The sequence below is a fragment of the Ictalurus furcatus genome, chromosome 15 (assembly GCF_023375685.1).
Source record: "Ictalurus furcatus strain D&B chromosome 15, Billie_1.0, whole genome shotgun sequence".
Lineage (NCBI taxonomy): Eukaryota > Metazoa > Chordata > Actinopteri > Siluriformes > Ictaluridae > Ictalurus > Ictalurus furcatus.
The window spans coordinates 24737191-24753986 of record NC_071269.1 but is presented as its reverse complement, the minus strand read 5'-3'; the positions used below and the strand labels follow the sequence as shown (position 1 = coordinate 24753986).

The 16796-nt window shown below is 39.3% G+C and overlaps 1 protein-coding gene across 1 annotated transcript in view; it reads left to right on the top strand.

The window, feature by feature from the left end:
- Positions 1-16796, top strand: part of LOC128618991 (RNA-binding protein 25-like) — a gene marked incomplete at its 5' end in the record, with an annotated part of 163168 nt that overhangs the window by 8734 nt on the left and 137638 nt on the right. The gene's annotated exons all lie outside the window — the stretch shown is intronic.

Here is a 16796-nt window from a genome sequence, read left to right as displayed (position 1 = left end):
ACACTAAGAAAAAGCTCGGGACTAAAGACCAAATGCAGGTTCAGTAATGAAGATAATGTGATAATGTTTGTAATAAATGAAGACTCTTGTGAGAGGATAAATAAAATAGCGTGGAGAGCTTTAATACAGTGGGGGAAATAAGTATTAGAAATATAAAATATAAAGAATTCACAATATTAAAGTCCATAAATGAAGTTATGTGTAATAAAGTGGAATGACACGGGAATAAAGACGCTAAGAAAAAGCAGTTCTTCACGGCAAGGCAAGGTAAGGCAAGGAACCAGCTGAAATCCGTAAATAATTATACCCCATATCTGTGCACATTATTATCAGCTGGGTTAGTAAATTGACGGTCTATAAAAAGGCTTTTCGTTACCAAGGTGTCACACAAGAAACATCTCATGATGGGTAAAAGCAAAGAGCTCTCCCGAGACCTTCACAACCTTATTGTTGCAACACATATTGATGGAATCGGATATAGATGTATTTCAAAACTTCTGAATCCTCCAGTAAGCACCATTGGGGTCATTATCCACAAGTGGAAGCAACATCACTCCATCAACCGGCCACACAGGAGCTCCTCGCAAGATTTCTGACCAGGGAGTCAGAAGAGTAGCCCAAGAGTCAAGGACCACTCGGAAAGAGCTCCAGAAACACTTGGAGGCAGCAGGTACCATCGTCACAGAGAAAACAATAGACAATGCACTCCACTGCTCACGCTCACCCGCAAGACTCCATCACTAAAGAAAAGGCATGGCGAAGCTCGTTTAAAGTTTACTACAACTCGTTTGGACAAGCCTATGAAATACTGGGAGAGTGTAGTCTGGTCAGACGAGAGCAAAACTGAACTTTTTGGCTGTCATACTACACACCATGTTTGGAGAAGAAATGTCACTGCACATCACCCTAAAAACACTACACCAACAGTGAAGTTTGGAGGTGAAGCATCATGGTGTGGGGCTGTTTTTCATCAGACTTCATATAACTGAAGGAACGATGAATGGAGATCTTTACTGGGAGATTCTTGAGAAGAATCTGCTGCCATCCACCAGGATGATGATGATTATACGTGGGTGGAGCTTCCAGCAGGACAACGATCCAAAGCATACAGCAAAGGAAACTCAATTGGTTTCAGAGAAAATAAATGAAGGTGTTAGAATGGCCGAGTCAATCACCTGACTCGAATCCAATTGAACAAGATTTAAAGACGATATGTTTAGAAGAACGGGCCGAAAATCACACCTGAATACTGCGGAACATTCATTTCTTCAAACAGGAAGAGTCTTGAAGCTTCATTACAAACAAAGACTTCTCCACTAAGTATTAAATACATTTCAGTTAGTGTGTTCAGTACTTTTTTCCCGTGTCATTCCTCTTTATTACACAGAACTTCATTTATGGACTTTAATGTTTGGATTTCTTAATATTTCCAGATTTCTTGAGTTAATACTGATGTCTGGTGAAAATTTCATGTGAATAACCTCATTGGAAATATATTTACTGAAATTTTTTTTGACGCGTCCAATACTTATTCCCCCCCACTGTATAGCTGATGTGATTTGATTATTCATTGGTTTTAAGAAAGAAAGAAAGAAAAAAGACACTCTGTACAGAATAAACATTGCATAAAAGTGTGTAATTAAACTATATTCATTGGTTGATTATGGCTTCTAACGTTCTAACATTTGGAAAGTTAGCAATGTCACAAGAGTACTGTTTAACGTTTGAATTGGATGTGAGGAAATTGATGTTTGGGTTTGAATGCTATAGTATGTGATTATCTACCCAGAACCAGCATTCACCTGCTTATTATTATTATTATTATTATTATTATTATCTTCATCCAAACTCTACACATTGCACACTAGCTGCTCTGCTGTAATATAACTAGAAAAGACTTATATATATATATAAAAAAAAATACCGTTCTCTATAAACATAGATAAAAGTACAACTGAGTCTCGACTTTGCATCAACACGATTAAAGGTATTAAAACTTCAGGGTAGCAGGTGAAGCGAAAAACCTCAGTGATGTACACTTGATTGGATTTATTGCATTAGAGCTCGCTGTAGCCCGTGGGTTTTGTGTATTTAAAGAAGCGATTTAAAATAACTGACTGTATATTTCCCAGGCAAATGTTTTATTGAATTGTAGCACTGCTTTTCTTTAGACCTAAAGCTCTAAAATGCACATTCAGATGAGGAAATGTACCTTCAATGACATGAGAATGAAAGGAATGTGTTTCAAATATAAAGAGAGGAATTCTGTATTCAGGGGTTTCAGGGTGTATGTGAGATTTGCATTTTTAATCAATATGATGAATTCAATTCGAGCAATAAGAATTAGCCTGGAATACCATTTTATTTGGACAGTCCAATCTCCGTAGCTACTCTGCAGACAGTCCAAAAGCTACAGTACAGGCCATCGACAGCCTGTTGTTTGACTCGCCGACCAGCTTAACATCATAAAACGGACGTTATTTACTATAAAATATCGCTTAGCCCGCAATAGATCCCTCCTAATCCCGAATCTGGAGAGGCTACAGGGTTTAATAAGCACGCTTCTCCTAAGCACGCTGTTTTTCACGAGCTAATACGCTACTCTGATAGCATACTAGTATACCAGCGAATCGTTACACCGCTCTGAGAATCAACCTTTAGCTTTGATGAGACCATTTTTGAGAGGTGGAAGGAAACCGGAGAACCCAGAGGAAACCCTCAGAGACATGTGGAGAACATGTACTCGAACCGCGAGGCGGTAAGGCTACCCGCTGCACCACTGTGCCACCTGGCTCTCAGTTTTACAAGTTTGTGCATTACATTCATTACCTGAACAGCTCGATAAGACCTTCAAAGCTCACACCCTCTTAGCGTTTTTAAGTGCGTGTGATATTAGAGTCAAATAAGTCCACAGGTTTCATAGACTGAGGGCTAAATCAATTCAGCTGTATAAATTTGAAAGGAGGACATGTCAAGCTACTTATCACGCTACGACAAAGACAAATCTTTAATGTAATAAATCCAAACAAGTCCTTCAAATATACGGAGACGTTTCAGGTTTCAAATATACTGAGACGTCTAGGTTTTTATTTGTATAAAATTATCTAACTGTCTTGAAATTTGAAGTGCACAGACAGTGAGTGAATTAAATCAATTTAAACGTAGTTATAGTTCATGAATGAAACCAGTTAAACCATGTAATTTGTTACCTAAAGGTGTTTTGAGGTATGACTTTTGGCGATCGGGTGTTATAGCGACCCGGAATGATCCAGAACAGTGTTCCAGCACTGTAAGAAACTTGGACAGGGTAAAAAATATGAGTTTTCTGCTTGTATTTATGGCATCATGGACAGCCGGAACCACATTTGTGGTCACGGAGACAATAAGGTCCGGTAAGATCGTTGCTCCATAGGAAAAAATTAGCAGCCTATCATGTTTTATGTTTAACAGACATTTTCTAGGTTTGTTTTTTGAGATGTGTGAAACATATATGACGTGCTGGAAACAAGCGTGCTCTTTACAATAAAACGAGCTAATTTCCTGCACAAAATACGATAACGTTGTACAGTTACGATATAATATGTAACGATAAAGTTTACAGCGTCTTCCTGAGCGAAACACGGCCCATGCGCGTTCTTTCTTCTTCATTTTCTAGGAGTGGAGTTAAAACCCCTGCTGTATGTTTTTGTAGTTAATTCAGAGAAGGTACACCGCCATATTGCTCCGACCAACGTGACCCGAATGCACCTGACGTCGTAATCACGACCTCCCGACTCGTAAACCCGAACTTCCCATGAGGACTTGAGCGCAGAGGAAGTCCTCATTGTGCTCAGATTTGTTTAAATGTAGCTAGCTTGTTGGCTTGGTGATTACGCTAGCTAGCTAGCTAGCTAGCTAATCTGGTCTTGAGAACACAGATTCGATGCCAGATGTGTGAAAATCACACATATTCTATTGCAATCCCACGGATCCTCGATCGTCCATTAGGAACACTTTCCCAAACATATCGAGAGAACACAGGACTGGGAGAACACAAAAGTTTGCACTTTGAACCTTGGAACTACAGATACACTTCTGCCTACTGGCTCTTAGTACTAGTTAGGTAATGGTAGGTTTAACCTTATTATCATTGCCAGAGTATGAGTACAGGTACAATGAAACGCAGTTAGCATCCAACCAGTAGTGCAAATAGCAAATAAGTTAAGATAACAGTGTACATGTAAAGGTGAACAGTATGATGCATACCAGTGATACAAATGGCAATTAAGTTAATTGGAACAAATAAGAATGATGATGCAATAACTAGTATTAGCATTAAAGTGGAATAGGTATTATTATCCTTGTACTTGGAGTTTGTTTATTCCAAACGTTTGGTAAGTGTGAAAGCTCTGCAGTCCCAGGAACATATCTCTGGTGAACCTGAACATGATAGTCTGGACTCAATATCATGGAAAGTCACGTTGAAGATGAAAAACATACGGATCGAAGAAAGAAAGTGACACGAAGTGTGACTTTTCGTTTCTTTAATTCATTTTTCCATCTTTTGTGTACTTTGCCCTGCAGCCACAAACCGCCACCCAGCAACCGTATGATAAAACCAATAAACGCCAATATACCGTAAGTATATTCAGCATCGTTCCCATCTTTCTGACCTCCACAATCTATTTTTATATACCGCTCTTAAATGTCTTTTTTTTCACATTCTGCCTCCAATCTGCCGTTTCTCACCCCGGAGAGTTACATGCGAAAGGACAGAATTTGAATGCTCTTAATGAAACTCATAAAAAGGCAAACTAGTCTTGCTCGGAAGACAGACAGATCGGCTTTATTATTCTCTCTCTCTCTCTCTCTCTCTCTCTCTCTCTCTTTCTTCATTGCTCCTTCCGTCCTACCGAGCCCTTTTGTTCCTTTTCGCGGAGTACAACTTTTTGCCTTCTACTGGAAACAGGAGGAAATAAAGAGTCCCTTTGTTGCACGGTGGAAAATTTCATACATTAAGAAAGGCCATTTTAAGAAAGTGTAGCTGTGCCAGCATTTGAATGGGGGTGAAAAAAGAAGATAAAAGTGTGTAGGCGGAGATAAAAATTCATTAAATTCGCCCTATTCTTCAGCCGTTTTACAGGAGAAATGGATGATGTGCTTGTGGGGGGTGGGGGGGGGATGGGGGGGGCACATAGAACTTTGACAGTAGAGACACAACACGCATCTAAAAAAAGAACGGTTTAGAAATCACAAACCTGACGTTTATTGTTAGCTTTATTGTTCCACACTTCGCTTATATCTGTCTTCGAGACAATCGAGACAGTTTGGTTCGACAACCTGTACTTGAGCAAACGTCGTTTTTAAACATTTGTTCTTTTTCAGGACTTTTCAGATTTTTTTTCCAGTCTTAACTCACTCCCTGACTCACGATTCCCATCACTTCCTGATTTAGAGACACTACATGAACACTGGTTTCCAGTTAGTCTTCGCGAAGTCTTGCCTGCTTCATCGTTTGCGAGCATGAGCGCTTATACGAGCTAATTGTTCCTTGGATTTGCTGACTGTTTGTCTGCGTTTTGGTGTTTTGCCCTGCCACGTTTATGACTACGGTCTGGTGCGATATACTATTCGATAATCTCCGCACTCGGACCGTACGTCGATACGCGGAAAATTTCCACGTATTTGTTTTTTTTTTTTTTTTTACTGAGCGGTGGAGCGTCTTCAAGTTTCAAGATCGAACGGAAATTAGGAAATCATTTTAATCAGGTCCGATAAAACAGCTCAGAAGGACTAGGATGTAAATCTACGAGGAACATTCTGAAGGAACCAAAATCATATTCGTTAAAAAAAAAAAAAAAGGAATAAAAAATAAACCCACAACGATCCCAAAACACATAGACCAACAGGTCAGAAGCAGAAGATGTAACACCTACATGTTATAACATGCAGTACTTCCTCTCTCGTCTCCCTCTCTTGTCTCTGTCTTACGCGGAATGTGTTCAGAACTCTTCACACGTCTCCCGGCAGCAGCCTTGCAATTTCTGACAGGCTCTGTATGATACGTCGTGAGATCATATCTCATCAGAGACGACTGTGCACGGTCTGTCACGCTGACAACGCATTCTCACTCTCGCTCGCGCTCTGTCCATCGTTCAGCCAGTCGTCACACTGCTCCAGCGGCTACTGTTACTCGCTGAGCTCATCCTGAACAACGCTATTTCGAATACTGCTGTTTTTTATAGACGGTTATTAAATTGAACGTCCCTTAACTTGAAAGGCTCTTAATAGCATGTCTCCGAGACGGGAATCGGACACGACTGGGCCGTGCGGCTCAGTGGTTAGGGCTCTGCACTACTGATCAGAAGGGTGTGAGTTTAAATCCCTGTAGTCTTATATAGTGCTTCTTAACCTTTGCGGTTGTATAAAACGCTTTACACTGGTTCTCAGTCACCCATTCACACACACACTCACACACACATGCAAGGTGCTAGCCATCCATCAGGAACAATTGGGGTTCGGTGTCTTGCCCAAGGACACTTTGGCATGAGGAAGCTCGTGGGCCGGGAATCGAGCCACCAACCCTGCGATTAGAAAACAACCCAGTCTACCGCCTGACCAAAAACAGCCACCCCAAAAAACGGTCTACGTAGAGTAAAGTTGACATCGTAGGGCGCATGTGTGAGGGGGTTAAACCTCAGGTTAAAGTCACGTTGGATAAAAGTGCGTGCCAAATATGCAAATATAATTGAATGGTCAAATTGTGTATTTCTCCTTCCAAGAAGATATAATGTCAATTTTTCATACCAATGCATGGAATTTGTAAAAAGCAAGAAAAACAAACAAACAAACAACATGTTAAAGAACCAACATTTCATTACAGTGCAATTTAGATCTAATCATGAAGCAGTGTTAGCTGTGAAAAAACAGGTTCAGAGGCCACACCTCCTTCACTGAAACGCATGAAGGCCACGCCTCCTTTACTGAAACTGACATACATAGAGGCCACACCTCCTTAACTGTAACTGCATTTCCTTCACTGAGACACAGAGAAATGAGCGTTAACCCCTGGGTGAGTGAGTCCTGGGGTAATAATTACATAGAGTTTTAAACAGGTTCTAACATATTTTCAAGGATTTATTTATTTCTTCTTATTATTTATTATTCCATTTATAAATATGTTTATGTTTATGAAATGAGATTATGAAACACGCCTCAAGGGAGTCGTACTCGGAGAATCCTGCCTTTTTTTTTTTTTTTTAAATTTTTAAATAAATCCCTGTCTGTGCCTTTCCAACTTACAGGACATTATAAGATCATCCCTCTAGTCATTAATATTCATAAACAGAGCCCTGGATGCTCACTGATAATAATTACATAAATGGCTTGTTTAAATTCCAGGAAAAAGGGAGCACAAAATATAAAATATTCACGTCTGAAAAAGTGGAAAACTTTATAGTGGTGAGTTTCTAGCGGGGTTTTTATTTAAATTTTTTATTTATTTATTTTTTTAAATCATCACCGGTGGCCAACTTTATGGTTGGACCTGGCAGTTAGCGAGATAGCGCTACCTTACTCGGGTAAATTAGCTTGCTAACAGCCTGCTCAGTGCTTTCACCAACTCCCAAAATACAGGAAAAAGCCAATTCACTTTGTTTTACCTCAGTATTGAAAAGTGCTGTATAGATGACGCAGTCTAATATGTTTCCAAAACATGATAATAAATAAAGGATTAAAACTAAAAACCCAGCATATTGTCTGCTTCAGACTGTGGATCGTGCTCGGAGCAAATCGCTAATGATGCTGCTGAATTTCAGTGTGTTCATGTGGAAATTCGATTTCTAAAGTAAATGCGCTGCTCTTGTGTGTCTAATGAATGACTAATGGGCAGCTAAAGTATGTCTCTGGATGAGCGTATAAAGGACTTCTGTATCCTGTTTTCTGTCCAAGTCGCCTGTGTTTCTGAGAGCCGCTGCATCGCGTTGCGCTTTTTTAGGAGCTGTGGAGTGAATCACGGCTAATGACAGCTAATGGCATCTCGAAATGTTGACACAGAACATTTTAGCCAAGCACTCTTGTACCAAGTGCACATAATAGGCCCGCATATTGCAAATTAGCATAACATCTGGGGCTGTAATGGCTTCCTAAGTGCTGTTGTGCCCATATCAGGTTACTGGCTTTGTTAAGGCTTTTCATTTTGCCTTCGCTTATTTATTTATTTATTTATTTCCCCCCTCTTTTAAAATAAATAAATAAATAAATAAATAAATAAATAAATAAATAAATAAATAAAGGAAAAACAGTGCAGACATTTGGACGGATTAGTTAGTCATGCTGGAAACTGTTTAATTGCCGAAGCGCTTCGTTTGGAGAGGCGTAATTTAACGGGTCGTGGAGTCCACTTTATGAAATGCTGCTGATCGAGAAAATTATGGAAACTCATCCACAACCACAGCCTCGTCGATCAAAAAGCGCTGCTGATTTCTCCCTAAAGAGGGCAAAAGGCCAGATATATTTCTGACAATTTAATTAACACTAGAGTTTGGGCATTACAGGGTCATGATTTTTATAGCTTATGCCTTGCAAAAAAATTTAGCTTTCCTCTCAATTCGTTTTTTTTTTTTTTTTTTTTCATGATTAATTGCTATTGTTGTATAACTTGACAAGGATATCTGAAATCGCCATACCGTTAATGTTACACTACAGTGGACTTGATCATGACGTCACACGCGCACAAAAATTCCAGCTCTGGCAACGTCAGAGTAGCGTTAAGTGCACATAATGAAGAATTAGTACAGAGGACATTAACACATATCAGTATTCATACCCAGTACTCATATAATGCCATTCAGGATTTCATCGCAATTACGCATACTGGAGTTTAAATAAACAGATTTTGAACATTGGAATTAAGCTGATTTTTCTTTTCCGCTGAACAGATGATGGAGGTAATTTTGTCGAAAAATCTTGACTGGATTCGGATAATAAAAATAGTCGTTCTAGCTACAAATTTTACAGTGACAAATAAATGTTCTCGATAGCTAGACAGCTAGCTTACAAGCTCAACTAACTCGCTAGAACTTGTGTATAAAACGTTTGTTTTCAAACCAAATGCTATTCCTTTGTCCGTATGTATTTCTTACTTCATAACGCGACAAGCCGTATTTACGGTAAAGTTATCCATTTTTACCAAAAGTATGTGCACCCCTGACCATCACACGCATACAGTACGGTTTTTCTCCAAAATGTTACCACAAAGTTGGAAGCACACAAGGTCTTTGGATGGTGGAGCTTTACAATTTCCCTTCACTGGAACTAAGAAGGCGAAACCTGTTCCAGCATGAAGAGGCCCCTGTGCACAAAGCGAGCTCCATGAAGACATGGTGTGTTAAGGTTAGAAGAAGGTAGAAGAACCTGAGTGTCTAGAGTGAACCTGAGTGAGCCCTGACCTCAACCCCACTGAACACCTTTGGGATGAACTGGAACTGGAGCCTCTTCATGTCAACATCAACATCAGCGCCTGACCTCAACCTCACTAACGAACATAAATCCGCAAAGCCACGCCCCAAAATCTGGGGGAACGCCTTCCCAGAAAATTTCCATAAAGTATATAAGAAAATATATACTTATACATTATGTTCAGATATCTAAATATATACACGTGCTAGATATGTGATTTCTAAACCCTGAAAAACAAATATAGTATTTACTATGCTCATTTGTACTAGCGTTCATTTTTAATACTGATATTTGAGAAAATAAATATACCATACATAAAAAAAAAACAACATATTTCGATTTATATAAGGAGAAATTCATGCAAAGTCTAACAGCAAATCTTTTCCAAGTTTTTTTCAATAATATTGCATAACACACACTGCGAAAGCACCATAACATCTGGGACTGTAATAGCTTCCTACGCACTGTAATGGCTTCCATAAGTACTAAAGGGCTTTCAATGTAACCGCTATAATGAATGAAGTGTAATTAAAGATGTAATTTGTCCATCTGTGGTTCTACTAAGCCATGAAAATGTCCCTGAAAACTGTGTGGACGTGGGAAGGAAAAAAAACACCATAACCAGTTTGTAATTACACAGTTGTAAAGCAGATTTATGCATTATGGCCAAAAATGGACTTTAATGACCTTCTCAAGAGTTTTCTGAACTACACTTTTGCCATCGGAGTGCCACTTTCTAAATCTCTGTGCTGGAGGCTGTAAGAGAGAGAGAGAGAGACAAAATGACTTCACAATGAAACAATAGAAAGGAAGTAGTCACTTAAATAATTATTGGCACCCATCAGGAAAACAGCCAAAAATCTATATATAAAATTAGAGATGGCACCAAAAAGTTATTTTTCAGAATTGGAAATATTTACATATAAAAAGACTGATTTTTATTAAATTTACACTCTATTATATAGTATTTGCAACAAAATTGAAGAGTTTAACTGAATAAAAAAAGGCTGCAGTTTTGTGTATGTCAGATTTTCAGCTTCCTGAATATAAAAGCGATATAATTTTTTAAAAGCTTGGTATTTAGGTTTTAAAGAAGACGCATCAGACGTGTATCGATATTGGCTTTTACTCAAGGTTTCAGTATCAGTATCATGAAAACAGGAAGCAAACTGTCCAATCTCATCTGTCCAATCTTATATACTCATTTTTGCTCATTCTTTCTCAAGGGTGCCAATAATTTTGAAGTTACCGTACTCGGACTAAAGCAGGATCTGATGAAAACAGGAAGCAAACTGTCCAATCTCATCTGTCCAATCTTATATACTCATTTTTGCTCATTCTTTCTCAAGGGTGCCAATAATTTTGAAGTTACCGTACTCGGACTAAAGCAGGATCTGATGAAAACAGGAAGTAAACTGTCCAATCTCATCTGTCCAATCTTCTATACTAATTTTGGCTCATTCTTTCTCAAGGGTGGCAATAATTTTGAAGTTACCGTACTCGGACTAAAGCAGGATCTGATGAAAATAGGAAGCAAACTGTCCAATCTTATATACTCATTTTTGCTCATTCTTTCTTAAGGGTGCCAATAATTTTGAAGTTACCATACTAGGACTAAAGCAGGATCTGATGAAAACAGGAAGCAAACTGTCCAATCTCATCTGTCCAATCTTATATACTAATTTTGGCTCATTCTTTCTCAAGGATGCCAATAATTTTGAAGTTACCGTACACGGACTAAAGCGGGATCTGATGAAAACAGGAAGCAAACTGTCCAATCTCATCTGTCCAATCTTCTATACTCATTTTGGCTCATTCTTTCTCAAGGGTGCCAATAATTTTGAAGTTACCGTACACGGACTAAAGCGGGATCTGATGAAAACAGGAAGCAAACTGTCCAATCTCATCTGTCCAATCTTCTATACTCATTTTGGCTCATTCTTTCTCAAGGGTGCCAATAATTTTGAAGTTACCGTACTCGGACTAAAGCGGGATCTGATGAAAACAGGAAGCAAACTGTCCAATCTCATTTGTCCAATCTTCTATACTCGTTTTTGCTCATTCTTTCTCAAGGGTGGCAATAATTTTGAAGTTACCGTACTCGGACTAAAGCAGGATCTGATGAAAACAAGAAGCAAACTGTCCAATCTCATCTGTCCAATCTTCTGTACTCATTTTGGCTCATTCTTTCTCAAGGGTGCCAATAATTTTGAAGTTACCGTACTCGGACTAAAGCGGGATCTGATGAAAACAGGAAGCAAACTGTCCAATCTCATCTGTCCAATCTTATATACTCATTTTTGCTCATTCTTTCTCAAGGGTGCCAATAATTTTGAAGTTACCGTACTCGGACTAAAGCAGGATCTGATGAAAACAGGAAGCAAACTGTCCAATCTCATCTGTCCAATCTTCTATACTCATTTTTGCTCATTCTTTCTCAAGGGTGCCAATAATTTTGAAGTTACCGTACTCGGACTAAAGCGGGATCTGATGAAAACAGGAAGCAAACTGTCCAATCTCATCTGTCCAGTCTTATATACTCATTTTGGCTCATTCTTTCTCAAGGGTGCCAATAATTTTGAAGTTACCGTACTCGGACTAAAGCGGGATCTGATGAAAACAGGAAGCAGACTCGACATGTTCATGAAGTAAATTCTGTTTTCTGGAACATACTCTACAGAGCACAGCTGTTAAAGTCGTGTCTTGTAAAGTAGTGAATTATAATTTTTTTTTTTTTCCGGAAAATACCGTGCACTTTCTATTTCTTGCCTCAGTGCAGCTCCATCAGCTGCTAAAATCTCAGCATTGGAGAATAAAAAATAATAAATACCATTACTGTGAAGTCTAACAATCTGAAACGAAGCCTTTATGCCGAACTCAGACGTGTGATTTGCAGATTTTTTGATCCGAGCTATGTTTGCTGATGTTTTTCCAGTTTAATTTGCTCCCAGAGGGACGGAGAACGCACATCCAGAGGTCAGAGTTACTAATCTCAGTGCCAAGACCATGAACAGAGACAGAAAGTGCTGAGAGCCCAGAGCATTCCTGAATATTTATCTGTACACAGCCTCTCTCACACCCAAGGACACTTTGCAAATGAGAAAATACAAGTGGGGAAAAGAAACACAAGACCATCGCAGGCCAAATATGCGTAAGTTTAGGTAAATGAGGCTCATTTACTCTGTGTGATAGTGACCAGGGTTGCCAGGTTTTAGGTAGCAGATTTTTCCAACACCGTACAAAAAGACCTGAAACTATCCCAAAATGTCCTTTATTGGAAAAGAGAGACACGTTTTCTTTCTTTTTCTTCTTTATCTTCGTCTTTGTGAGGGAAACTGCTTCACCGTGGTGCACAAGCATTTCTAATGTGCGATATCGGAAATGCACCTTTTAATCATTTCCTTCTACGGACATTATCCACTCCATACTGTATCTTACAGCAGAAATGCTTCTGTATGTCATAGATACACTTTCCTGCACTTACACTTATCCTTGGTTTACCTTTTATTTTATTGCCATTACTTAAAGAATAAAAAGAATAATAAAAAAAAGAGAGGCAACACAAATCCCATAAACGAAGACAGATCAAGCAAATCATTCAATCATGAGAAAAGAAATGGCGCTGTATAAACGAAGGACGGGGCGGTCTGTCCGCTCAGAGCCGCAAGACGTAGGCAAGCGCTCGCTTATTAATAATAATTAATATCGCATATCATTAAATATATTTGCTGACATAGACGTAAGTCAAAATAACTTCCACGTCTGCCTATCAGTCTTTACCCTCACTGCTCATTTCATGCTCCTAGGTGTCTGTGCACGTTCCCTTTTATGGAGTTTTGTGGGCGTCGCTACATGCAAATGAGCTGTGTCGTGATCAACATACGCACACGAGCGCGAAGGACATCAGCTGTTCTGAAAAGTTTGTACTGTAAATCCAGCCCGAAACTTTAGCTGGTTTGGCTTACGCTTATTTACACACAGCTTTGCTCAAAGATTGAGAAACGAGGCCCATTGTTTTTGTTAATTCACTCTCTTTTATATATATATAAAAAAAAACAACTTGCAAAACCGTGCATCCCTTTTCATCCCTTTTGTCGATTTTACAAGGACAATACTACGATGTAATTAATAGTGTCGTATATATTTATTTATTTATTTATTATTGTCCTTGAATGACAATTTTTTTAACGTATTTCCGTATTAAAGTTCAGCTTGACATATCGTGCACTACATCAAACGGTCAGACAGATGGCGCTGGACTTATTGCTGCTTCTCGCTCAAGCTGGCATAACGAGTCTTTATTAATCACGTATACATTACAGCACAGAGAAATTCTTCCATGTCAGGAAGCTGGGGTCAGAGCGCAGGGTCAGCCATGATACAGCGCCCCCTGGAGCAGAGAGGGTTAACGGCCTTGCTCAAGCGCCCAACAGTGGCAGCTTGAACCCCTGACCTTCTGATCAGTAACCCAGAGCCATAACCGCCTGTTTTAGGCAAACTCCACCACGTATACGTACGTAACCCTCGCACCACTTCTGAATAGTGCTTTATATCTGAGGTCTGAATGCAGATGTGTACAACTTCAGTATTAAATCCTCACGAAATTCGTTAACTCGACTCGATAAACGACCCGTCAAGAGCACGGAACGGACGTAGCGTGATTAACGCAAATAAAACGTCGATATTGCCCTGCCCGAAAATGAAGAAGTGGAGAACAAACTGGCTTCCTGAAACCTGGTGGCCGTGAGAGCAGAGGCTCAGAATACGAAACACATTTTCTCCTCTATTGGCTGAAATCTAACTCCATTAAAGAGATACAGTCCTTGAACGATTTGAATAAAATGAATAATGCATTTCTCGTTCTGTGCGACTCTGATAAACCGTACATTACACACGGAGAGGAAGCTGTGACAGTGAACGCAGCAGCTCGGCGTGTTCCAGAAATGATAAAATATAAAAAAAAAGTGCTACAATCTGGTGATATGAGGATCGCTATACTACCTGTCTGTAACACTCACATCCACAGCAGCACTGTTTCTGTATGATCTCGTGTTTTTATTGTTGTTTTGCTTTTTTTTTTTTAAATTATATGTACTCTGTGATGTTTTATTTTTTCCCATTGTCTCTTAATATTTAAAATGACGGGTCACTATACATATTTATAAGTAATGTTTAACGATACACTTTCTGTTAGCATTGCTTTGGCTGAATTGTATAATGATATCATGACTAGCCTGGGACTACGATTCCTAGCAGCCAGTGCACCCCACCGCGTCTCTGTCACATGACCATCGGCACATTGAGTACACACAGTCACGGTTTGCACTGCACTCCTTGCCTTGCGGTTGCCTTCCGTCGTCACGTCGTGCTCTTGTGTCGCCTATGTATTGTTTTCATACGTGTTCACGGTGTCTTTTTGACCACAAAACTCATGCTAATTTAGCAATTAAAAAAAATTAAATCTCTCTTTCTTTGCTTTCAATGATGCACTTTAGTCATTTGCTTGAAACGCTTAACTGCTGATTTGAATTGCTCCACAGCCTGTTTTAGTTTAGCTAGCTTGCTAACAAACTTAGCCAGTTTTTAAAAAATTTTTTTTCTAATTTAAAACAAGCAAATAAAATGCTTTACCTTTAGCCTTTAGGTTTTGCTTTACACGATATAACAGGCTAATGTTAGCTTGCTAGCACATTTGACAAGGGATTTTTGATTGCACGAGAAAAAAAGTTTGCATGACATTCAAAATACGGAGCTAGCCTAACTCCTGGTTTTGATTATCCGAATACAAATCGCGCTTGTTAGGGAACACTGCATTAAAACCCTCGTTAGTTGACTTGCTAGCAAACTTAGCAATCAATAGATTTTAATTATGTGGCAGCATCTTTGTAAAATACTTCCTTTGCTTGTTAGTTTAGCTAGCTTAGCTAATTATTTTGAATACGCAATAAACGTTAGCTAGTGCTCTAGCAAGCTTTCCCATAAATATGACGACTACATTTTTGATTATGCTATGAAATATTTTGCCAAATATTACCCAGGTTGCAGGCAAACATTTAGTTTGAGGGTTTTGTTTTTTTTTAAAAAGAAGTGCTAAGCTAATTTGCTAGCCTAGCTGATATTGCTAACTATTAACAATAACTCTCTCCACACAGAGAGATCAGCATCTGTCTCTGTTTTATCTCTCTCTCTCTCTCTCTCTCTCTCTATATATATATATCTGCTATATATAAACTACCTTCACACGTACACATGCTGGACTATGAAGTAGGCGGTCCTACTACTCGTTGCCGTAGTAACATTTATCAGTGGGTGGCACAGCTATCGTTCCACTCTTGACAATAAAGCAGTTTTCCTGCTGCTCACATGAAACATTCTGGAGGGAGAAGGTTTGTATAGAAAATTCACCAGCAGTGTATATACGCATCAGATACTGCGAGATGAAGGAGTGCGCTCTTCGTCATGATGGCGTCTGTCTGCGACTCTTCAGGTCCAGCAAACTATTCAGACTCACAAGCAGCAGAACGGATCACATGCTACCGTATTCACTCCCAAATCTGCAAAGTTCAACTGTCTCAACTCTGTCGCATCGCTGGACACGCCCACATCTAGTCTCCGGAAGTTTCCGTCTGTCTCTTTATCTCGCTTTCAAGCTCTCTCTCTCTGTTTCCGTCCTTCTCTCTTTCATTCTGTTTCTCTTTTTGTGCTCTTTCTGTCTCACTCTCACTTTCTGCCTCTCTCTATTTCTCTCCCCTTTTCTGTCTTTCTCTGCTCTCTCTCTCTCTCTTTTTCAATCTCTCTCTGTCTGTCTCTTTATTTCTCTTTCTCTCTCGATCTCTCTCTCTCTGTTTTTTTGTCCCTCTCTCTTTCGTTGTTTCTCTTTTTGCTCTCTTTTTCTCACTCTCACTTTCTTTCTCTCTCTCTTTCTCTCTCTGTCTCTCTCTCTGTTTCTCTCCCCTTCTCTGTCTTTCTCTGCTCTCTCTCTCTTTTTCAATCTCTCTCTTTCTGTCTCTTTATTTCTCTTTCTCTCTCGACCTCTCTCTCTCTGTTTTTCGTCCCTCTCTCTTTCGTTGTTTCTCTTTTTGCTCTCTTTCTCTCACTTTCTTTCTGTCTCTCTTTATTTCTCTTTCTTTTTCAATCTCTCTATCTCTCTCTTTCTGTCAAGCTATCTTTCTTCTGTCTCACTTTTTGCTCTCTTTCTGTCTCACTCACACTTTCTTTCACTCTCTCCGTTTCTCTCCCTTTTCCTGTCTTTCTCTGCTGTCTCTCTTTCTTTCTCTTTTCCTCTCTTTCTGTCTCTCTAAATTCTGTTTCTCTTTTTGCTCTCTTTCTGTCTCACTCTCGCTTTCTTTCTCTCTCTC